This window comes from Lytechinus variegatus, chromosome 2 (genome assembly GCF_018143015.1).
Source record: "Lytechinus variegatus isolate NC3 chromosome 2, Lvar_3.0, whole genome shotgun sequence".
In the NCBI taxonomy this organism is placed as follows: Eukaryota; Metazoa; Echinodermata; class Echinoidea; order Temnopleuroida; family Toxopneustidae; genus Lytechinus; species Lytechinus variegatus.
The window spans coordinates 78,897,458-78,904,422 of record NC_054741.1 but is presented as its reverse complement, the minus strand read 5'-3'; the positions used below and the strand labels follow the sequence as shown (position 1 = coordinate 78,904,422).

General features: G+C 34.4%; 1 long non-coding RNA gene across 1 annotated transcript; it reads left to right on the top strand.

The window, feature by feature from the left end:
* The first annotated feature begins 4,191 nt into the window (after positions 1-4,191).
* LOC121409648 lies at positions 4,192-6,511 on the top strand. The gene is made up of 3 exons (XR_005969191.1): positions 4,192-4,453; positions 5,658-5,784; positions 6,237-6,511. It is a non-coding gene; the product is annotated as an uncharacterized LOC121409648 (long non-coding RNA).
* The last annotated feature ends 454 nt before the right edge of the window (positions 6,512-6,965 follow it).

Sequence of the window (6,965 nt, the reverse complement as noted above, 5' to 3'; positions counted from 1 at the left end):
GAAGGTACAAAATTGAAGCAAAATTGATTTGCTTTTCTAATGTGATCTATAATGCAAATCGATTTCATGTAAAATTGAACGCAAATATCGCCTGTTCCGATACTACCATTTCGAAATTGCATGGGCAAACAAAGATAACTTTTTTATCATTCAGGAAAACATTGCAAAAGCTTCAAAACAATTATCCATAAGTTACGGCGCAAAAAGGGAAAGCAGGGGCCGATTGCACGAAAGGGTCTTTCCAATGACCGTGTTTCGTCTCGCCCATCTTTTATGATGTGGCTTACCGGGGTGTCTCTGAAATCTATGACAAAAAAATAATTTAGTGAACTTGCTTAAAAGATCAAATTTTATACAATTTCATGAGATATCACATCTTTTTTTTCTAAATGCGTTTCACATGGCGCATCATAATAAAATGGGCGACACGAAAGGAGGTCCTTGCAAAGACCCTTTCGTGCAATCGGCCCCATCACCCGGAGTGTAACGGGGGGGGGGGGGGGGGGGGTAAAAAGAGAAAGGTATGTGAAAGAAAGCGCGGAGGTAAAAAGGAAAATGCTCGGGAGAAAAAGTTTCATGGGGGGGAGTGGCTTAATTAGATCTTAAACCTGTATGGGGAGCCCACGATGTTCAAATTAATTGGGAGATAAGTACCATAATATCTTAAAAATTAGGAGCACCAACTTGATCATAAACTTAATAGTGCGCTAATTTGATCTTAATCTTAATAGGCCATATACTGACTATTCGCATACAATTGAATGTCAAATCTAGCACAATCTGTTCCAAATGCACAAAGGTCGTTTCATGATTTTATGCCAGGCTTTAATCCATTTTCAATGTTTATGTTGCCAATCGACGAGAAAGAAATAACTGATATTGTTCATAATTTAAAAAAATAAGAAAAGCCCTGGCTTTGATAATCTTACGAACGAACTGATTAAAACCATTATCGGTGAAATCATTGTACCGTTAAATCATATATTCAACATGTCAATTTTACAAGGTATCGTACCAGATAAAATGAAGATTGCGAAGGTGATACCTATCTTTAAGAAAGGAGATCCACTTGAGTGTCATAATTATAGACCAATTTCTCTCCTAACTGCTTTTTCAAAATTTTTAGAAAGACTGGTATATAAACGTACAATAGATTTTTTTCATACGCTATGAAATTTTATCTGATAATAAATTTGGATTTCGAGAAAAACACACAACTTCACATGCAATTCTTCATTTTATTAACAAAATTTCATCTGCTATTGACAAACATTGCCATACAATCGGATTATTTTTGGACTTCTCCAAGGCCTTCGATACCATTGATCATAGTATTCTTTTTTATAAACTGCATCATTATGGTGTAAGGGGGAAGGCCTTGGAGTGGTTCAAAAGTTATCTTACAAACAGAAAACAATTTGTCTCAATGAATGGAGTAGAATCTAAACGCCAACCAATTACTTGCGGTATTCCTCAAGGGAGTATCCTTGGCCCCCTGATTTATATCATATATGTAAATGATTTTCAATATTCATCTCCACTTTTGTCTTTTATTCTATATGCAGATGATTCTAGTATATTTTTCTCACATAAAAACCCTCAAATGCTCGTAGATATTTTTAACACCGAGTTGAAAAGTATTTGCGAATGGATATTTGCCAATAGGCTCTCTCTAAATCTTGATAAAACAAATTTTATGTTATTTAGTAACTCTCTTACAAGTTTACCTGACAATATTTTATTGAATGATGTCCAGATCAGTAGGGTAAAATCAACTAAGTTCTTGGGACTTTTTATTGATGACAAAATGACCTGGAAAATTCATACAAACCACATTTGCTCAATTTTATCTAGAAATACTGGTATAATGTATAAACTTAAATCAATGTTTCCACTCAATAGTATGCAAATGTTATATTCCACTTTATTACTTCCGTATTTAAACTATGGTATTCTTGCCTGGGGAAATTCTAGTAAGCTTCAACTTGATAAAATTTTGGTTATTCAAAAGAGAGCAATTCGTATAATCTCCAATGCCCATATACGGGCTCATACAGGTCCTCTCTTTTTAGAAAAGGGTGTTTTAAGAGTTTCTGATATTTTCTTTCTGCAGTTGGGTTCTTTTATGTTTCAACTGAATAATAATGACTTGCCTCCGGCACTTAATTATATGTTCATAAAAAACAACCAGTTGCATGACTATCCAACACGCCAAGCATTTTCATTTCATCTTCCAAAAACCAGAACAAAATTTGCCCACAATACTATTATTTATTCAGGTCCCAAATATTGGAATTCACTCAATATCGATATAAAAAGAGCTGTTAGCTTAACTGCATTTAAAAGAAAATTGAAAACGTCTCTTTTGAGAAAAGATTACTCCTTGTAGAACCCAACTGTAAGCTTTAAATACACAATATATATTTATTAATTTGTACTCAATTGCGTATTACTTTTAAAACGGTCAGAAAGTGGATTGAGCACCTGATGGTAGCCAGTGAAACTCTCTAAAACCACATACCTCTTCTAAGTTTTGCTTCGGTCCTTTGATACTTTTTCTCTCCTAGCAACTATTTTTGTTTTTTTTCTTTTCCTCGTCTGCCTGCAGGTGCTCTATCCCCTCACTATGTCCGTATGTTTACCATTGTAATGAATTACACGTATTCATATTTACAGCTGCAGATACCCTTACAAAGGACCCGTCTACTATTTCACTGGCGTACGATCAATTCTGTCAAAATATTTTACGTCATGCTTAAACGACGCAATCATGAACAGCAATATAATAGACGGGTCTTCTTTCCTTCTTTCTTTCTTGTCTTGTTTTGTCCTCCTTGTCTTGTCTAGTAACCTGTGTGCCCCTGTTCTTTGTAACGTTCTCTGTTTTCGTCCTTGTCCAGTTTCTGTAACTTTCTCCGAGCTCAGCTCTATTTTTTCTATAATTATTTGTAGCTATCAATGATTACACATAAATTATTTGTTAAGGGCCTATCCACAACAAGCTTTTGCTTTACTTTAGGTCCATCCACTTAGAATCTGCTTTTATATTGTAATTATGCATACTATTTCGGAATGAGTTGTATGTTTTTCTTTGTATTTTGATTGATTTGTGGAAAATAAATGAAATAAATAAATAAAATAAATGTCGTTAAGGAGCGCCAAATTCTAGCTTTCATTGTTTCGTTTTATGGAATTATGATTACAAAAAAGTGCTAAAAATGATTGTTCTTTATAGGTCTAAATCTCCAAATATTTGTTCAGCTTGCGCTTCCCGCTCGAAATTTTATTAAGTGATATTTTGTATCCTCTTCATGATTTTCGAAAATACAACCAACTAGTTCTTCTGGTCAGTATACCTATAAAAATTCCAGCTAGCGCTTCGCGTTTGCATTATTAATACCGAGGAATACGGAGGCTTTTTTATAAGTACCGTAGTAAGACTAAAATTCAATCAAACCCTTTAGCCTTAATTTTTTTAAACTGTTTTACATTTTCAGTTATTTTTCGTACTGGTACAATGTCTTGAATTTTCATAATTCTGTCTTTCTCATAAAAAAAAGGAATCAAGATGTTTGTAGGCCTACATTAAAGTGGTCCCACCTTGGACATGTAAAGAAATAACTCTTCACTGTAATAACAATGTTTAAAATTTTAAGCACGTTGTTTAAGCCCGTCACTCTAACAACTACTGCTTAAACTTTTTAAACAACTGTTTAAATTTTTTAAACAAGTTAATTAAACAATTACAAAATAGTTTAAACAACTTGTTGTTAGAGTGACAGGCTTAAAGGTTTGAGCCATTCTTCTTCCGTTGAATACTCTTTGTAGAGTAAAGTCGTACTAGAACTTTACGAATCTTTGATAAATTTTCCTCAAACTTTCACCACTGTTTTGATAATTATTTTTACAATAAACGGTGAACTTCCCAATACTCTTGATCTTGCATTGGAAAGCCTAGGAACATAACCCAGGCCAGGAACTCGAGCCTATACTCAAGCACACAGAGATACGATCTTACGTATACGTAAGCTCCCGAAGGGAGCTAGAGAGGTAACTCTTTTCGCGCGTTTTCTTTTCCCATAGGTTTTGTACACAGCCAACATGGCTGCCTGCGGACAATTTGAAGGTTGATTTTGGAGGGTCAATGTTTAATTCATGAAATGACGTCAAATTACGAAAAATACACTTCCATGATTGGCTAAGACGCTAATGTTTTATTCATATATTATGAATTAAACACGTTTTTTCCTTCCCACAATTCCCCACGAGATCTGTGCGAAGTGTTGTTCTTTTGGACTGTGCGAATTTCCAGTTTCTACAACGAAATAGCTCGACTAATCATCTGTTTATAGAATTTATGTTCGAAATCGTGACTTTTGAGTGAACTTCATTGGAGCAGAAAATCTTGGAGGGAACATCAATAATAATCTACTGACATTCCATGAGAATAAAAGTAAGTTACGTTAATTTTCATGTTTTGATCTCACTTGCAATGGTGGTGTATTTGCCGGGGTTCGGGGCCTATCCCGTATTACTTTACTACGTAAACCTCCATTTCCATACACTCGACTCCCATGTCTTTTGCCTGACTTCCAAATAAATCATCTGTCATTTGAGTTTCTCAAAAAATAGGCCTAACTTACCATTTGTCGTAGATCTAGACCTTCATCGGAATCCTTCATGTAGGCAAAAAGTAAACCTGTATTTCAGTATTATTGTCAATTATCAGGGGTAGATGTGGACTTGTTTCCGACCTCCTGTTTTAGTAACGAGAAACTGTCGATTTTGGTCAGAGCGGGATCCGGTCTTGATATCGCCGGTGCTAGCCGGCTAGCGAGATTGTCGATGTAGTCATGGGGTATGTAAATAGCGGGGACGGACTAGGCCCAAACTTCAAGTTCAAGCTAGAAAGTTGAAGTTTAGGTCTAGTCCGTCTACGCTATTTCATCTTCATATGAATAAGTATAATTCTCAGCAGCTTCTTATATTCAAAAACTTTTTACTTCAGAGTAATCATGAATGAAATCCAATTGATTTAGTGTTAGATTTGAATGAAATGTCTTAGACGCAAATCAAGTTTCCATTTGAACAGGATGCCCTGGGCCTGGCCTGGGGTGGTATTCTGAAAAGTTCTTAGTGTTTACTTCATTCAAATGTGTTGTGATTCTTTAGTTATATACAGGACCAGTATAGACCAGGTCCTGATTCAGCTATACAGCTGGAGCAATATTGGTTGGAATCATTTTACTTTAATAAACAGTTTGGTACCTGGTGGGTGTTTCATAAAGCTGTTCGTAAGTTAAGGGCGACTTTAAGAACGACTGGTGATCCTTTCTTGTGGAAGATGGTACATTCATGGGCAATGGTCAAGCGCGTAAGAAAGGTTCACCAGTCGTTCTTAAAGTTGCTCTTAAGTTGCGAACAGCTTTATGAAACGGTCCCCTGGTAATATGCGTATGCTTCTCTGTGAAACTTTATGCTAGAGAGAGAGATTGAAGTTTTTGGACCAACCAGATAATTAATTTTGGAATATTCATAGGCCAATGATATGGGCAGCTTGAAATTTTTGAAATATTGTTTAAGAAGAGTAGTTATTGGGTTAGTTTATTTATCTCTAATACCGTACTCTCAAACTTTAAAAAAAATGTTTATTGCAGATCCAATAGGACCAAGATTTTAGCAGTTCACACCCGGTCAGAGGGACAAAATTGAGAACCATGCAGATCGGCAAGTGTGGGTTACACTCTAATGAGGAACAGGATATCTGAATTGGAAAATTGCAAGGTATGCTTGTTGTTTTAATAATAATACAGGCTGTATCTAAGCTAAAGTCTAAATCTAAATGAATAAATATTCCCTCTTTTGGGGGGAGGGGGTATGGATAATTGAGCTGAATCAAGATAAGATATCATGTACAATTAAAGCTCCATTGATAGTTAATATTTGCTTGAATTCAGATTCACCAGTATTTCCATTTTCACCAACCATACCTTCTGTCTATTTACATGTACATAAAAAACATGATATTAACAGTTATCTGATAAATATTTGAATTAATTTGGACTCTTTATTATCAAAACATACTGTAAATAGTTATATTGATATATCAATTTATCTGGATGTAGGACAAAAGTATTAAATAGAGTTTAAATCTTCTTAATAAAACTGGACTAGATGAGTAAAAATAATTTACATCAGCAGCTCATTTTGTTCTTTCTCTATTTTTTACAATGCAGGTTTCCCACTGCCCAAGCTGTTTTAGTACTGGTATCACAACAAGTACCAAGATGGAAGATATATGAAGGCCAAGCTAATAAGTAGTTACTTCAAATTAATATGAATAGATATATCAACAAAGCATTGAATGTTCTTTAAACTGCACATCTGTAGAAAAGAGTTAGGTTCATCAGTGGGCAATGACATTAAAGTATACAAAATTTCACACAAAATACAAGAAAGAAATATTTTTTTTCCAATGGGCAAATGTATCACCTTTTATTAATATTTAATATTTCTACTAGTTCTTAGAAGTTTTTGTGAAATTAAATATAATTTCCAGTTTAAAGGACTAGACAAAAATTTATTTTGAAATAAAAATCATGCGTAGATAAATGTTAATAAAGGTGATCAGAGGATTAAGAAATAATTTTAGTATCACTCCTGGACCTCATTCCATAAACAAGTTATTACTATTGTAATCTTGTCACTATGACAATTACCATGGTAACAGAGCTGAGCAAGAAATCAAGGTCTTTATGGTAGCTGCAATGGGCTTGGACAAAGTTAACATAATTGCAAGTCGTCATATAATGGCTCAATAATTATGTAGGGAGATTAAATTGCATTTATTGTTATCTTACTCAAAGTTTTGAAATGGGTTTCCTCTGCAAAAATATATAAATAGACCATATTTTTTGAAAATAGATTGAATTCTACCCACAGCGACAGTAGACAATATCATAGTT